At 39.1% G+C, this 17,323-nt stretch overlaps 1 long non-coding RNA gene across 1 annotated transcript; it reads right to left on the bottom strand.

The window, feature by feature from the left end:
• Positions 1-7,685: 7,685 nt before the first annotated feature.
• On the bottom strand, positions 7,686-17,009 carry LOC116999156. Its single transcript, XR_004418529.1, has 4 exons — positions 16,628-17,009; positions 11,891-11,964; positions 9,945-10,132; positions 7,686-7,905 (listed from the first exon to the last, which is right to left on the bottom strand). It is a non-coding gene; the product is annotated as an uncharacterized LOC116999156 (long non-coding RNA).
• Between the last annotated feature and the right edge of the window lie 314 nt (positions 17,010-17,323).

Below are 17,323 nucleotides of genomic sequence, written 5' to 3'. Positions count from 1 at the left end.
TCACAAAAATGGCTCTGGATTTACCTCCTCTGATAGGCCACTTGTACAGTCACTGTCTTTAAAGAAGCACTATGGAGACTCTAGTTTAAAGAAATCTACTTCAGCCTCTAAGCAGCTACAACACCACCACGATGCCAAGGTTGAATTCTAGTACTTGCTTGAATTTTTTAGCAGGTTAGAAGACATTAAACTTGGACAGCCAGTTTTACATTAGTCAGAAATGGTTCTCAAATAAAAATCGGCAAAGAGTGGTTATGAGGATGAGATCAGAAACATGCCAGCAACGTATTTTTCTATTTATGTATTCTTGAGCAAAAGATTTAAACAGATTTATAGCACTACATAATTTAAACAGCAATCGTTTGGATCCACTTAAGAAGTTAGAGCCATGAATAAACATAAAACAAATAATTGCATATCCAAATATATCTCTTCTCCTTTAAAGCAATCCATCCCATGTCTTTATTAGTACACAAACATTGGGCTGCTTGAAAGTCTGGGCAGGATTAGGGCTGGCAGTTTTCCTTTGGGGACTGCAGCAGGGCAGGAGGATGAGAAACTGGTGGCAGCAGCATCATTCAGCTGCCTGCAGTCGGGTATCTGGATGCAACATAAGGCACGTACATGTTTCAAAACACCCAGGGGCAAACCAAACATCTACACTAGGGATTATCTGCATGCATACATACCAGCAGAATTTTCACCCCTCATACAGCTTATTCTTTGGTCTTTCAGACAGGTCCTGTTAAATTCTAAATGTTTGAACACTTCCTCAGATCTGAACATTGTCACCTCATGTCTGTACAAAGAGCCACTTTGTTGAACTTGCCCTCTAAATAATTTATAATTTGTACTAAAATGGGGGCACATTTTTAGCACTGGAACATCCTTCTGCTGTCCTGCCATTTCCATGGTACAGAGCTATTTGTATAACCACAGTCTTTAGGCAAGCAGTTATTTCTAAGAAAATGTATTGCTGTATTTGTAGCCTCATGCTACACACTTCAAAACCAAGATTTTTGCAATATTTATGCTTGGCAGTCACAACTGTATACTTGTCCAATTAATAATATTGAATCAGCTCTAACAGTCATTTAGTCTCAAGTTTTCTGTTTTAATAGCACATAAACAGGAAAGGAGAAGAATTAAAAACCAGTGCTCAAAACAATGCATACTGCACATACTGCAATGGCTGCTTAAAAAGAGTTCCATGATAATATCTAAAATACAAATTTTTTAAGAAACAAAACTTTGGCAAATTACGTACCACTTTAAAAAACTAAGAGATAAAAGACAGGTAATTTTTAAATTTTGTATTAAAAGATCCTCAAAATAACCCCTTCCCTTAGAATCAGGCTCTTCATTCATACACATGTACATTATGGATGAATTACAAGGAGCTTTAGTCTTAGCTTTGCAAGTTTACAGTAAGCAGGAATGGCACCTGCCATACTTGAAGGTATCACAAGAGAGACCAAAAATAATGTAAATGTAAATAATGTAAATAATGTAAATAATGTAAATAATGTAAATAATGTATAATGTATAATGTATAATGTTGACACAGGAAGGAAGGAAAAAGCTCCCTGCACTGACTCCTACTTCATGTGTTGCTCTCTATGTCACCTGGCTTTTCAGCAATGAGAAGCAATTATTTACAAAGGTCACAGAATGTCCTAAAAATTCCCCTCAACATGCGATGTACCTCAGTTGGTGTGGGCTTGCTTCTCTCATTTAAATTAGTTCTTTTGTTATAGAACAAAAGAACTGTTTGTGAAACATAGAACATAACCCTTTATAAACATAGGACTTTCTTTACAAAACACAGACTAGGCTGGGATTGAATAGGGCCATCCCTTGCCTGTCCCCCCCACCTTTTCTTCACACTCCGTTCTAAAGATGCACAAAGATTAAAAAAAGAAAAATTATGGATATATGTGTGTATGTATTAATATATATGAATGCATGTAGACATTAAAGTAAATTGCTAGAAGCTTTATGCTTTGACAGAATCTCATTACCCTGGGATATCACAAGGGCTGACCCTTAAGAAAATACTTTAACACTGTTCTTGTCAAATATTTCCCACTGGAACTATTTCTATATTTTTCAGCCTCTGACAGCCTTTAAGAAATCTTAATTCTATAGCTTTCCAGATAGCAAACCAGGCTACAACCTGACCTTACTAAGACTAGTAATTTAGAAGTGAGAAAGCTGAGTTTATGGTAACAGGAACATTTTTAGGAGAAACCCAGGACGACAAACACTAATACTTAATCTTGTCAGCCCAGCACCTTTCCCCAAAAGGAAAAAACACCCAATTTCTATTTCCAGTTTCCAATAGATTGCAAATAGAGATTACAGGATTGTTGCCACCTGTTCCATAGAAAGGACACTGCTTTTCAATTCTTTATTTTCCCTTACAGCCGCGACAAAAAGATCACATAGGGCAACTAAAATTGTGCTTTTTCTTCCAGGCAGAGAATGAGAAAGAGAGAGAGAGATATCTGTGCAGGACAGTTTATATGACTGAAATACCTCAGCAAGGTTGGCTCTCTGACCTATATTGAGGCCAAGACCTTTTGGGCAGGGCCCATAATCCTTGGGTCACTGACCAGCTTTACCTCCCACAGCTTATAAATTCTCTCTTGATCCCCTCTCTTTGATCAAGGCCTCAGACTCAGTAAAACCCTTTCCATCAAACCTTTCCCACTGTTGCTTTTCCCTCCCCTGCATTTGCCCAAATGTCCCCCTTACCCTATACAGCCTGTACAGAGTTGGTACAATACAGTATTCTGTTTTTTTAAAGTAATGCATGTGATATTGCTGAATTTAATCAAAATTACATGTACTACTCAGTTACTCAATGAGGTTGTGCTTCCTACAGGTATTTTGGTAGCCAGTGAAACATTTGTTATGATTCAGTCCATTCTACCCTCAGGGTTTTACTCACAGGATAGATACTATTTCACTCAGTACTCTTATAATACTCTATCAGAAGAATCCTTTTATCTAAAAAAATAGAAAAAAAAAAAGACAGAATTAATATTTTGAGCTTAACATGTAATTTCTTTTCCCCATGGCTGCAAGTTAAGGAAAGTCCTAGCGGACTTGGACAGACCATTAACTATAAAAAGTCATCACCAGGGTTCCATTTCAAGCCAAAACTGGAAGATCAAGTGGATAAAATCATCCCCCAGGTGAAACACTTCAATACAAATGAGAAGCAGTGTATTTTGCTGCTCAAATACCTGATGACTGTAACTTCTGTGCCTTGCTGAATTCTGGCAGTGGGCTGGTTGCTCAGTCTATTATTGCTCAGCCAGCAGGATGACTTTGTTATGGCAGGGCATGTGGGACAGCTTCCTCAAATAAAGACAGATATCAGCCCAAACTGGGAACTGAAGGAGCAGGACTTGAAAGAGTTTATGACCTGCTTGACTACAGGCAGACAATGCATCAAACAGGGATCGGAGTAATTTGTGCTGTAGGATATTTAGATTTTGATTCAGCACATATCACTGCCTCATGAATCAATTGTGGTTTCTTACCCTGATATACTGGGGAAATGAAGCCTTTTCTGTTTGATAAGAAAGAAAGGTATTTCTATTGCCATATAAAAATAGTAGAGATGAATGAAACATTACACCTTAAATGAAGTGTATTCCAGACAAAGCATGTTATACAATATTCATGCTTAGGTGCTACGTCATGAATCAGCAGCTTTAAATCCTTCTTTTGAAGATATTTGCTGGTACTTTGTTTCTTTGAGTGAAATATGCTTTTAGATGCAATTTAATGGTTGAAGATTTTACATGTCTCTTCAGTATAAGCAAGCCAGAATTTTATTATTTAACTATGGCCTTTAATTATAGGATTAATCTTCAAAGCATTGTGAAGTGCATTTGCAAAGTCACAGAGAGAATAAAAGGCTTATAGAGGATAAAAACCTCGTAGAGCATGAGGTAGCAATGGTATAAGTGAATGGTGATAATGAAAAGATCCACATATGCTACAGCTATATTCATACACTAAGATTACAAGGCACATGAATGAAGGAACTGTGCTGCTTTTGTCCCTTTCACAGGCAAAGCCTGCTGTGGCAGCTGCACAAAGCTACTGGAACATTTTACAATCAGCTTTTTCCCAAAACTGCATGCCATGCATCAGCTGGGTGGGGTCATCCTCAGTAGGGAGCTGTGATGTGTTACAAACCTTCTCGAGTACAGCTCTTTTTCAATAGAATCAGAAGGCAGGAACTGATTTACTGTAGTGGACCCCACCATTATTTCAGACTATGGAGTTAAAATCTCATAATTTTCCTTCACTTTTTGGCACTCGGTCATCCTGAACCCTCTGACTCCTCCAGTGGAAGAAATTACAATCTAATATCAAAAATAGTTTGAAATGGTTTGGGCTTTTGGTACAAAACCATGTGATGCTGGAATAATTGTTATAGTATCTGTTGCCATTTTGCATAAGAATAATATGTTTAAAATCAACTGATTTTATACTTGAACCACTAAGAAAAGAAACAAGCCAATACTGGACTCCCTAAATTTCATGTAATGAATAAATTATCTACCTTGTAAGGAAACAAGACAGTTATTTCTTTCTAATAAAGACATCAGATCTCTTCCTTTGTCTGTCATAATGCAGGTGTTTGACCTCAGGACCTGTGATTACATTATGTAGGATTCTTTTTTATGGTATTTTTTCTTCATAAAAAAACATAACAATCGATGTCTTGACTAGAAATCTAGTCTAGTGATATCAGGAACACTGAGCATAAGTTATCTGAAGATACTGGTTAATTAGTCTGTGATGGAATTAATATCTGAGCAAATAATTAGCATTAAATATATGGAGTATTATCTAAAATAAGTGGCTCTTTGGCCATATGTCTAGCTATGTACCTCATGCAGGATATACTTCTAGACATTAATATTTTCTTTAGGTGCACAAATCAGTTCATTATTTTCCCTCTTAGGCATAAAAAATTGTGACTAGTGCCCAGAAGCTCACAGCATAATTTTTAAAAAATTAAACAATTTTCTAAACACAAAACAAAAAACCCACATTGGTTCCGTTTCTGCAAACTCCCACAGCTCTCTGAAGTTCAATTGTCATAGTTACGTGCTTCACAAAAAAACAGAAATCTTGGGGGAAAAGAAAACAGTGTAGGAGGGTGAATGGATCCAGATAATTTGAACAAGGAGGGAATTCAGAGAGGCACTGGGGCAGGCAGGAGAGGATCTCTCATGTTAAAAGCAGTGCTGCCTGCTCACTCCATCTCAACACTAATGGAATATGTGGTACCAAGCTCCTGCCCCCTCCCTGAGCACAGCAGAAGGCTCCTGGCTGGAGCCCTGACTCTTCACAGCTCTGCTGCAGTCTCCAAATGCCCTCATGAAGAGCAGTAACTACCCAGCGGTAACTATCATGTTTTATCTTCTTTTTTCTCTTCAGTCAGAGTTGGGATTAAAAGCTCGAGAGATGGAATTTCGTGTTTGGACTCAGATGTTTATCAATTCTTATCTATAGCACAGTGAGTGCTCCAGCACTTCTAGCTAACAAGCTCAAAATGGAGATGTATCTCTCTCATTACAAGGCCTTTAAAGGACTAACTGTCCAATTAAGAAAGCCACTTAAATTATTTTTACTTGTAACCCAATAACCATGACCCGCAATGCAGAATTTTCAATCCAATGACAAAAGTACCACCTAGACCATGAAGAAGAATGTGAAGAAGAAAGAAGCCTCTGCCACAAAACCTCCATCTTGCTCTCTCTATATTGCAATATTCTAAAACCCCAAATTCCAAATTTTTCACCATGCAACATTACACACTTCTATTCAAACTACACACTAGTGATCCCAGTTCTATCATTCAACCCTGGAAGCCTTCTCCACAGCCTCAGGTCAAAAGCAGTATTTTCCTGAGGGTCAGTGCCTATCAGCACAGAAAGTCTAAAATTCTCAGTATCCAAGGTTCCAATGCATGAGCTGCTTGGTGCTACAGAGAGAAACCCAAATGTGCTTGATGTGTCCCAGCACCAGAGTTCCAGCTGCTCAATGCACCAGAATGGTCAGCAAATGGATCAGAGTGACATTTGTTAAAACCCGACACAAACCAACCAACCTGCTGGGTAGGGAAACTAATCACAGGAAATTATTAATTTTATGCACTCAGTGGAACCCTAACCAAACAGATCTGCCCTGACATTATTGTTATGCAGAATTTTCTGGCTGAAGAAATAATTATGCTCACTAAAAGGCAGCCAGTGTCCACACACGCTGGAGACTGAACTATCTGTAGAGGTCTCTCATGTACTTTTCATGTTCTTTGTCAAGTCCTGCCTGGGTGCATGCAAGTAGCAGAAGCAAGAAAGGCCAATTTACTCACCCTTCTTGTAGGAATTCCCTTAATTACTTCTTCATATTCTGTGTTTGTTTAAAGAAAATACAAAAATAACACGTTCAGTTTTTAACTGGTTCTTTGTTTTCTTCATTCTCCTCCCAGCCTCCATTTGGAATGAGATAGATGTTTGGAAATTGTAGTCTCCAAAATCAAAACATATAATTTTCCCTGATTCCTGAGCATTTCTAAAGTCGCAAATTTGTGAGGTTTCTAGATCTGTCTTTTACCCAAAATTATGGAGTAGAAAATGAAGGTGATGATAATAATAGCTCTCTCTCATCAATAAATTCAGGTTTTACCCTAATATTTGCACTCTTATTTTTTTCATTATCAGACAAAATAAAAACCTAAACACAAGTTTCTGTGACTATGAAGAATCAAAAAAAAATAGGTAACCATATATTAAGTATTAATTTATAGAATTCTAAGCAATGTTCAAATAATACCAATCTAACAGAGAGCATTACATTCCCATATAAGCAATATGAAAAAACTTCTGCAATTTAGTTTCTATTACTTCCAACATCAAAACCCAAAACTTGTAACTTAAACTGTCCTTCTTAGAGGCATCTGGACTACATGAGGTTAAAGCAATTGTAGTTTAAATTATTATAATGCAATTATCATAGATTGGTACATATTACATAGAATTTGAATTGAATTTGAGATAGGTAGGGAGAGAAAGGATACTGCTGCTAAATTTTATGCATTATTCAGCCATCTAGATAACAAAGACATCATCTATTACTTAGTGCATTGTATTTAATAAAAGCCATTAGTTAAACTAAAAAACTCACGAACTGAAAACTCATAAAACTGAAGGGAAGAATATCTGAATGCCATGGCATCCAAAATTGGATATGCACATGTACTAGCAAACTCTATCAAAGGACTGTGCATGACTCCACTCTGGAAAAAAAAATGCTTGCTTTGATCTGTTCCCTTAATCATTCTTGATTTTTCACCAAGAACACTCTGTGTAGTTTCAAAAGACAACTAAGGAATAAAAATATTCTGTTGAAAAACAACAGAGTAGTAGTACAGTATGACATTCATCCACAATAACTTAGTTTTCTTGCTTCTATGGACAGCTACCTAAAATTCTCTGGAAACCATTTCTCCCTTTGTGCTCAGTACAACACGGTTGTACAAACACACATTCACGTGGTGTAGACAGAAAATCAGAGCTGTGGTAAAAGTGAGAGAGGATCTGTTGTAGCTCAGAAGGAATCTCTCCTCTGCTCACCTGGAATCACCTCCATCAGTTTATCAGAGCTCCTGAACAGCTCTAGAGGGAGACGTTCACAGCCTGGCAGTGCTTTCATGGCTTCCTCCTTACCTAATACACCATTTTTCTATAAAACTTGTCTTGTGGTGCTTCTGCCGTTTCTAACTGCTATGCAGAGATGATCACGGGCAGAAGAAAAACAAGATAGCATTTTGTATCTTGGAGACAAGGGTGTTTAAAGTATAGCTCCATGTCACTGTGGAAAGAGAAAAGTAAATTAATAAAACAAATGTAAGTTGTTGTATTGATACAAAAGTCACAAGTTATAACTAAGGTTCATGTCAAAATTGGATAAATGATCAGAAAAATATAGAAAACTTAAAATTTCTATATACAGAGTATCCGAAACACCAGTTGCTGATGGCAACTTAGAACACCTAATTTTTGTGTTTTTCTTTGAGTTATTTTCTGCTGTTTCTTTGTATATACTCTCTTGGGGTATTGCCCATACTTTTCTGTAATTTTCCCTTCCACTCTACCTTCCCACAGGCTTTTGCAGGATGCCACGCTCTCCTGGGATGCCTGTAATGCCTGGCCTTTAGCATGAAATACAAAAATTATGTATCTGTCACTTTTCCCTTTAAATCAAATTATCTCAGAGTTTCCCCTTGAGGACCAAAAGTACAGACAGGAATGCATACTAAATTTACAGGAATTTCTGATACACTAGCTTATGAGCTGCTTTTGTTTTGTTTTCCCCGAAAATATCTAATTGCCCTTTGAATTAAAACAGATATTGAAATAATGTACAAAGTAACAATGACTTGATCAGATTAAGATTTTGACAGCAAACTTTTTTGACCACACTTATCACAATGCTCCTGGATTTGCTGCATTTCCTACACACTTCCAAAATCCAGTGTGGTGATGCTTTGAAATTCTTCCTGTGTACCTGTTCAGCTGCTGGAAGAACAGATTAAGCTGGTGCTTCTATTGCCATAGAAAAATCGCAGAGATGAATTGAATATTACACCTTAAACGAGGTGTATTCCAGACACAGCATGCTATATGATATTCATGCTTAGGTGGATGCAATGAATCAGCAGCTTTAAATCCTCGTGAGGATATTTGCTGGTACTTTGTTTCTTTGGGTGGAATCAGCTTTTGGATGCCGCCAGGGGGAGCGGCAGCCCCGGCTCCTGCTCCTGCCACAGATCCCTGATTTAAGGGATTAATTCATTGTCCGTGTGTGACCTGCTTCCCTGCCACCAGTGGTTACATACATGTTTTATTTAATGTCATCACTGCCGGCTACTTAGGTACTGCCAGGTTTGGTGACAGTCAGAATAAACTGAGATTCCTCTCCCCAACTTTAATTTCTCAGCTCCAAACCCTCTGTGCTTTCCAACCTCAGCAATAGAGACTGAACTCGTGGAACACCCGCACTGCCACCTTGTCCTCACCCATGTTCCCTCCAACATAGCTGTGCTGCTGCTGCCAAGGGATTTATTCCAGATTCACGTGTGTCAGAGTTACAGCGCAAAGCTTGTGTCCATCAGCACATCTCTGCTCTGGCCAGGGCACACGGGAGCCTCGCTGCTTTGATTAAATGTGCTGCTGGGACGTTCCAAAGGGATTTTCACACAGAACAGTGTGGTCTCTCTGAAGGACTGTTTTACATCCGAGTCCCTCATCTGAACGTGGCACACATTCTGCCATCCCCATTTCATTTTGGGAACCAAATTTCACTACATGCAAGCCTTGTGCACTGTGAATTTTCAACTTGAGCAGTGCAGAGTTATGAAACTGTAGCTGGAGTTCCTTATGGCAAGGAAGCACCAGGGTATCAGATGACTCAGAGACTTTCCTTCTCTTATACAGTCTTTATGTCACATTTTGTTGCTAATTAATTACAAGATATGAATTAAAATGTCTTCCCTCTCTCAGCAATACTTCTGTATGAATTTAAATCATTATGCAGCACAGAGCTCCAAACTGTGCCTGACATACAGCTGAACAAGGGTTATGTTGTTACATTTAAGTTCTAATCCCTTTTCAGCTTAAGTACAGACAGATGTGTTTAATCTGTTTAAATTTGCCTTAATTGTTTGAGTCCATAGAAAGCTGACTGTACTTTATGCTTTAATTTGGGTGATTCCAAGAAATTAATATGCACTAAGCTGTTTCCCTAGATATTGCAGACTTGTGTTAGCAGTCACATTGACTAAGCAGATAAAAAGTACATTCCCTGGTGGTGTAAAGGTGCCCCTTGGTGTTTCCACTGCCTGTTCTTACCTTATCCAGAGACAGATGAGGCTCCCTCACGGTCTTAGGATGCAAGCAGCCATCTAACTCCTCTGTGCCACTTGTTCCCACTGGTATCAATCCCTTCTCAAGTGTGGGATCAATGTCAAGTTGCCTGTACCTGATTTTCAGCCTGGACACCACGTGAGGAAAACTGGCAGCCCTTCCTTACACAGTTGCTGTGAATAAAGTACAGTAAATTCACGAATACAAGCCGCACGGAGTATAAGCCGCATATCCGGTGTGTTGGCAACATTGATGTCTTTGTCAATAGATAAGCCGCCACCGGAATATTAGCCGCACTTTAGTTCGCCGCGAACTTTCACAAAGTCGTCATTTAGTAACACAATCGCGGGATCGCCGGGGCTTACTGCCTTACTGCCGACCTCGGAAACATTGTTTCCAAGTGAAAAAAGACACACCCTTTATTTACAAGCCGAAAAAGACAGGAACAATAGGGTGGTCATTTTGCGAGCATTCCCAATGGATCCGCGTTGCCTTTAAACAGCCGCTCAGCCGCACGGGCAGGCAGCTGAGCTCCGAGCGGAGCCACATCTCCGTGCTGGCACAGGAGCGGCCGCTCTGGCCCTCGCAGCCCGCGGGGCGAGCGGCCGTTGTAGCCCTCTCCCTGCGAGCCGAGTGGCCGTTCTACCCCTCTCCCTGTGGGGAGAGAGGCTCCCCCAGCCCTCTCCCTGCGAGCCCAGCCAGCCCCGTAGCCGCGCAAGACTGAAAACACTTTAAAAAGTACAGAGAAATATCACACACTTTTATCGAACTGCCGAGGTAACTCACCCCGATAACAACCCCCGCCCCTCAGTAACGCCGCCATCCACAGGCAGGCAATAAGCTGTTCTCTGATTGGTTCATCGTCGGAACAACGGGAAACCATGGATTTCAGACTGTTTTGGCTCGGGACTGGACCAGCATGATACTAGGTAAGGGCAGATATCACATTTTTGTCCATAGATTAGCCGCACCGGAATATTGGCCGCATTTCCGGGTTTCCACCAAAATTTTAGTCTTCTTGCTGCGGCTTGTATTCGTGAAATTACTGTAATGACATTTGTCATGTGTCACCTGGACATTTCCCCTCCCCACACAACACTGCTCACAAAAGAACTTTATTCTGTGTTAAAAACACAGGTAATGAAAATAAATGAAAGAAAATGCAAAATTGCCTACAAGGTAGTGAGATGGACAGCCTACTTAATGTTCTCATTTGATTCTGCATATGAAAAAACTTTTATTTATGTCCTCTTGTATTTCCTTTAAACCAGAACTTAAACAATTATTTTTGGCCCTATTGTGTATGTCAAATAATTCCCAAGATAATTCTTTTTCCATCAAAGCATTAATTTGTCACAGTGACTATACCCAGCTTAAAGTTTAAACACCAAAGTCAGATATTGTTTCTGTTGCCTAATAAAGTGTGAAATACTTGGAATGGGACACTAATGGAATAACACCCTTAAGTTTTTTCTGTAAATCTTCTGGGATTCATAGTCTCCATCACAAATACATAAAGGCTTTTAAAAATCTCCCACATATATTAAGTGCTCAAGGCTACCCACTGTGAACTAATGTATCACTTCTGCCATATTTTCAAAAAAAAATTTCCTTATGTGTTTCATTCAAGTAATACTGTTCCTGGAACTGCAGCCAGTTTTGGAAGTTGACACAAATTAGAAAGCTAAGGGCTATTGAACACATAAAAAGTTCTGAGTGCATAACTCTGCTCCTCTCACCTCATGAAATCAACTTTTTTTATTCTCCAGTGCTGGAGAACTGTCATGTTGAAATAAGCAGATGAGCAGCTGCTACTTTTTACTCTTTCTGGCTACTGCACTTGCACACATTATCCTGCAGCCCAGTAAAATTCTTTGGGCTGGAACACAGAGGAGACTTCCCAGACTGATTATCACAAAATAAAGCCTTACCTGCCAGTGCTGGACAATGGCAGATTCCTGGGAAATGGAACAGACCACACCACTTCCCCCATCATCCAAGGTCACTAGAATAAAAAGAACAGATTTAGGTCTTTCTAAACAATTGATCAGGTTTCCTGAACCTCTATTTACATTAATTTTATTGCCACAAGTATTTTCTCCTCCCTTTTGACTGTCTCCCTGGTTCGTGGAGTTTTGTTTTCAGGAGGAAAAAGTAGAATTGAGGGGAGAGTGAAAATCTAAGTTCTATATAACGTCTAGGCTTGGTCCTATTTTCCTAATCTGTGAAACTTCTGTTTTGTCAGGCATTCATGTGCATGATCCTGGTCTCAGTGCCATGAAATAAATCTTTAACAATGTAACTTAATGGAAATATCCAACTATGTACAAAGGTGCAAGTAAGATCAGAATCTGACCTAGAGCTCATACTTTACCAGATTTTTGTTGGGTTTTTTTGTTGTCTTCCCTTCCCTACAACACTCCACTTTTTGGAATAGAAACTTCCCCAGTTTGAATGAATGTTATTTTTTAAGTGAGAAAAATCCATTTGGCTGTATTCCAGCTATATAAATAAAATCTTTACTGACTTGAAATTGTTTTTATGTATTTCCTTTCACAGGTATCACAGAGATTGCTTTTATTCATGAAATTTATCATGCAAAGAATATATGCTTGAACTCAAATATTGTGACACAATTTAAAAAATTTGTGGGTAAAAAATAGCTTTACTTTCATGCATTTAGACAAGAATATATTCCACATTGAGGAAAAATAAGAACCATCTCAAGAAGTAAGAAAAACAAAACCATATTTTTATTTTACGATCCCTCTACCCCACCCTATTTTTGAGGATACACATGGAGATGGGGAAATTTTTTTCCTCAGATGTCTTTTAAAGGAGTGTTTCTAGTATTGGGTGGTATTTTATCCATTTCATTTGGAATAGGATCAGGTCCAAATTGTATTTCGCTTCCTTGATGACTGATGTGTATAAATATTCATGAGTCAACACCTGGGGTTGGCTATTTTCTAAAATCTGTATAACTGTTATTGCAGTTTTATCTGTGGACTGTGATGTCTCATTTGAATTCATGAGACCTGTTATAAATTTTAAATATATATGAAGTGATATTAAAGTCTAATGAAGAACAAGCATCCCACCTGCTACCTGCAATTTAGTACTACCTGCATAGGAGGGAAATAGGAATCTAAGCAGTGAAGATGGAAACTTGATTGTTTATTAAAACTTCAGATTTGTTTTGATCATTCCTTCTAATCCCTGTTGATAAAAATCATGTTCCAAAATGGCTCCTTTCCAGATTTCTGGAGAGATCTTGGAGTTTTAAGCCACTAAAAGTTTGGCAGAGAATCTAGCTGCCATATTTTTGATAAAGAAGAAAACAACTTAAATTCCCTGAGGGCTCTGTTTTATAGGCAACTTTGCTCACATATCATCTGAACACCTCTTATTTCTGTGATCTGCATGACAAGTTTTATTTACTATTTTCAACTTAGTTTTGTGTCATGAGAATTGCAAACCAATTTACTTGTGCATTCATACCACCTAAAAGATGCTGGGTATTTGTCACAGTTCCAGGCAATATATTTATTCTCACTCTGAAATACTTTTCAGAACTGTTTTTCCACCAAATTCCATCAAAATTTATTTCTGAGCTCAGACAGAGAGGAAGATTCAGCTCTCCAAAGTGACCACAGAGAAGTTGTGAGTATCAGGGGCTTCAGAACATGAGGGTTTCCTTGGTAGGATCCTGGTCTCCCCTGCCTAGGAATAACAGCACATCCTAAGATGCTTTTATAGTGCATTTTAAAATGCTCTTTAAGATCAGATTTGTGGTGAAGCAAGGCAAGTTCACCACTGATAGCAGCAAGGCTGGTGCTTCACAGTGTGGCATTCAGCCTAAAGAGAATAGAACAAACAGAAGCATTTTCTTTGCGTGGGTCTAACCCCAAATCTATCTGAAATCCACTATCAGCTCTCTGTATGAGAACAAGCTCGTTAATGGGCTGTGACTGAATCAGTTCATAATCATCACCATGTTCCCTGGAAAAGCATGAAAACACAGGGCTGGAGTCTGGTCCTTGGCTTTTATCACTGTTCTCATACAAGCATTTTCCATGGTTTTCAAAACAAAGGAAAAAGGAGAAAGTACTCGAAAGATTTCTTTTTTTCCTTCTTTCTTTCTCTGATGGGGGGAGGAAGAAAACAAGCAGAAATCTGTAGTAAGATTATAGAGTCATGCAGAAAAGCTGGGGTAACATGGAGTCAGACACGTAATAGAAAGGTAAATTATTTTTAAATTCAGATTGAAAGCAGAATACCATAATGAGCCAAAATATTCTATTTTTTCTAGGTACGTTGATCTCCTTTGCTAAAGACAATGATAAGCTGTCAATACTGGTTCCTTGTTCCAGCCTCCATCACGAACCTTAATTAAAGAATTTCTGTTTCTATATCAACAAAAAATATGGAACCAGCTGCAGCATTTCACTGGCAGACACATTTAGGTGCTCCAGTGGTGCCATACAGTGACTTCCACAACTGACTTTCCCCCTGCAGCAACAGGAAGGATGCACCTCTCCAGAGGTGGGAAGAGGCAGCAGCAAAGCTGACTTGTTACAGCTCCTGCCACTTGCACAGAAGAGAAATGTCTGCTGTGCTTCTAGAAATCTGGGTGTTTTACAAATGGCACAACAGATGCTGTGCACTGATGAAAACAATATAGACAGTGATGCTGCAAAAACTCTTCAGGCAGAAACGTGGTTGTCATGTACTGAACATCTCACATATGAATTGCCACAGCAATGATTTTGGGAATGTTTGGCCGTGCCCTAAGCTAAGCTCCGGCACTGTCTGAAGTATTCCTCGGGGTTTTCATTTCCAGATGGAGAAACAATAGCTCTGAGTTCCTCATGTCATGTTGAGGATGACATCTTCCTCAGTGCAACACCCCCTGTCACCAAGAGACAGTGCCAAGCGTTGGGTGCGAGCCCGGTACATGAGGTGGAAATGGAAACCACAGCCTTCTGCTGCCGAGACAGCAGCCAAGAGTTGAGTCATCCCAAGACCTTCCCATAAATCCTTCTACACTGCTTTTTGCATTAGAAAACCGATACTGATACCAATATGTGCTGCCAGGAGGAGGTTATTCAGGTGGCAGGATGGGAGTAAGGAGAACAACCACAGAAATAAGCATCCTTTTCTGGATTATGAGCATTCCTGGAAGCTTACAAGACCATCACAAATCTTAATTAAAACTGAATACAAAATAATATACAGAATTAGAAATAAAGATCAATACTACCTGAAAGTTAAATCAAGACCCTTCTTTGGCAAATAGGTTGCCAGAGGAAGGACTGGCTAAGAATTCATTCAGAGCTAATCTGTGCTAGACATACTGTTTAGCTGCATTATCTGATGCTACCTCTCCTTCTGATTCAAAGTCTGCCTCATTTGTCAAGTCCTGTCCTTTAATCTCCAAACACAATGGCAAAGTGATTGCCAGTGATTTTATGCTTTTCTGTGTCCAGGACAATGGGACTGTGCAGCTGTCTGAAAGAGCTAAATACATACTTTATGATGAGAAAGGAACAGCCAGAGCCACCAAGAAAAGGTGGGATTCTTTTCATCATTCTATAGCATCTTCAGCAGCAAATAGCATTTTTAATACTACAGCTTTAAAGTACCTGAGGTTTTCTTAAAGTAGAAAAGCGTGGCACATTGAGACAAAAAAAAATCTCAGACATTTAATCCAGTTAAAATATTCAGGATTCATTCTGAATTGTATTAGTCCACTGTGACTCAAAATGTTAAATGCTTCATCAAACACTATCAGACAGAATGATTTCAGTAGCCATCTGTGACAAAGTGAAGTAATTGCACAGTGGGCTTCTACAACAGCATATAATCCCCTGAAGCCTTAAAGAGGGACCTGTTTGACACTGGCCCAGCTTTTTGCAGGCAGCCCCTCTGTCAGATATGTTGATGCCTTTCAGACTCATTAGAAACTATATCATAGCTCACTCAAATTGAAGCCTTCTTACTGCAACAGCTTCAAAAAGAAAAGAGGACATTTGTAGAAAAAGAAATTAACTTGGAGAAAATGAAGATGAAACTACTATTTGCAGAGAGCACTAAAGATTGAGGCACAAACCTGCAGTGCACCTGCATCCACCATCCTTCCAAAAAAAAAAAAAGAAAAAAGAAAAACTTCTTATTCTTTGTCTTCCCTTTTGATTTCAAGAGCTGAAGAATGTAAGGGGTGAAAAGCACTGCCATTAAAGCCAAAAGAATACCTCCTGCTTATTTCAAAGCAAGCTTAATTTCACTGAGTGATTTCATTTAAGACACACACAGCATAAGCAATTGTCACACTGTTAATTATGCCCTTAGTCATAATCCATTACTATTATTTTGCACAACTGTCCCAGTATGAATTCTAGTCCATAGAAGTTTTGGCATCTTCACTATATTCGCTGTGACAGTGTGCTTGATTTATTTATATCAATGATGATCCAATCTAATCTTAATTAAAAGTGGTGAAAAATTAGTAAGAGATATAAGATGTGTCCTTAGTGTATTCTGCCAGATGAAGAGAAATGAACAGTGGCATAGGAATTGAAATAAAACCCTGTCTGTTTGCTCAGGTTTTATTGCAGTGCACCTGCACTGTTGGTACTTCTTCACAGTTCTCCTGTTCTGCCACCAACCTTGCATTTTCATGGATGGAAAGCAAATCCCTTCTGCTCTGAGAGAAGTTCACATAGTTTGCTGATGATGTTGAAGATCATGCTCAGCCATATGTGGAGGCTGCAAGACTTCACTGATGTGCTCAGCACCAGACCCTTGCAGTGGAATGGCCTGTCCTGTCCTTGAGCTGAAAATCCTGCAAAAGGCAGAAATGAAACAACTGAGTGAACCCTGCAAGGGCAGTGGGCCAGGCCAGGATCAGCATCCCCAGACCACTGTTACAGCTCCTGTGAGCACAGCCCACCTGCACAGCTCTGCGTTTGGCCCCTGAGCTGGGGCACCTCACTGCTTCACACCAGAAAGGTGAGAGCCTTCTACCAATCACCAACCTGCTGCACCACCAGGAGAAACCCTAAAATAGGACTTAAACTACTGCAGGGAAAAGCTTAGAAGAACGTAATCATAGCACACAGACAAGTAGCTATAGGCTCCATTTATAATTTATGGTTTAGAGATTTATTGTGCAAAATTGCAGTATTATGCAGTATGGTTTACAGTGTGAAACTGCTGTTCATACTGCCAAAAAAGCAAGTTTCTAGGTCTTTTTTTCTTTATTAAACAATGAAGTTACATAAGTGTGAACAGCATCTTCTAAAGTGAAACTAACATTTTCATTTTGAATATCAGAATAGTTCATAAGAGATGCTTGTCATTAA

The sequence above is a fragment of the Catharus ustulatus genome, chromosome 8 (assembly GCF_009819885.2).
Source record: "Catharus ustulatus isolate bCatUst1 chromosome 8, bCatUst1.pri.v2, whole genome shotgun sequence".
Taxonomy (NCBI): domain Eukaryota; kingdom Metazoa; phylum Chordata; class Aves; order Passeriformes; family Turdidae; genus Catharus; species Catharus ustulatus.
The sequence above is the reverse complement of the archived record's forward strand: the minus strand, read 5'-3'. Positions and strand labels throughout refer to the sequence as shown.